This window comes from Penaeus monodon, chromosome 24, assembly GCF_015228065.2.
Source record: "Penaeus monodon isolate SGIC_2016 chromosome 24, NSTDA_Pmon_1, whole genome shotgun sequence".
Classification (NCBI taxonomy): Eukaryota; Metazoa; Arthropoda; class Malacostraca; order Decapoda; family Penaeidae; genus Penaeus; species Penaeus monodon.
Window position 1 is genome coordinate 23,301,655 of NC_051409.1, and position 616 is coordinate 23,302,270.

Consider the following 616-nt stretch of genomic DNA (forward strand, 5'->3'; position numbering starts at 1 on the left):
ACTCGAGCTGAAAATGCTTTTTGCACATTTAGCTACATTCTAGTACTTTACAGTTAAGTTATAATGCTGGAGTCTCGGATTCAAGCTTGTCTGATTTTAATCCTGCTCTAGTGTCTAAGACTCCATCGTAAATACCAGGGATTTTACTCGTGCACTAAAAGTTTCATCACTTGTTTGTGACCCTTTTCAGCGGCCATATGAGCTGGAGTCTGTCCATCCTTGTTAGTATCATTGGGACTGATAAATTTCAGCAGAAACACTACCACATCCGGTTGGTTGAGAGACGCTGTAGCATGAAGGAGTGTGCATTGCACACTCCTTCATGCTACAGCGTCTCTCAACCAACCGGATGTGGTAGTGTTTCTGCTGAAATTATCAGTCCCAATGATACTAACAAGGATGGACAGACTCCAGCTCATATGGCCGCTGAAAAGGGTCACAAACAAGTGATGAAACTTTTAGTGCACGAGTAAAATCCCTGGTATTTACGATGGAGTCTTAGACACTAGAGCAGGATTAAAATCAGACAAGCTTGAATCCGAGACTCCAGCATTATAACTTAACTGTAAAGTACTAGAATGTAGCTAAATGTGCAAAAAGCATTTTCAGCTCGAGT

General features: G+C 41.6%; 2 pseudogenes; one reads left to right on the plus strand and one right to left on the minus strand.

Moving 5' to 3' along the window:
• Nucleotides 1-305, minus strand: part of LOC119588999 — a 1,693-nt pseudogene extending 1,388 nt beyond the window's left edge.
• Nucleotides 306-312: 7 nt separating this feature from the next.
• The window catches only part of LOC119588890, a 1,597-nt pseudogene continuing 1,293 nt past the window's right edge, over nt 313-616 (plus strand).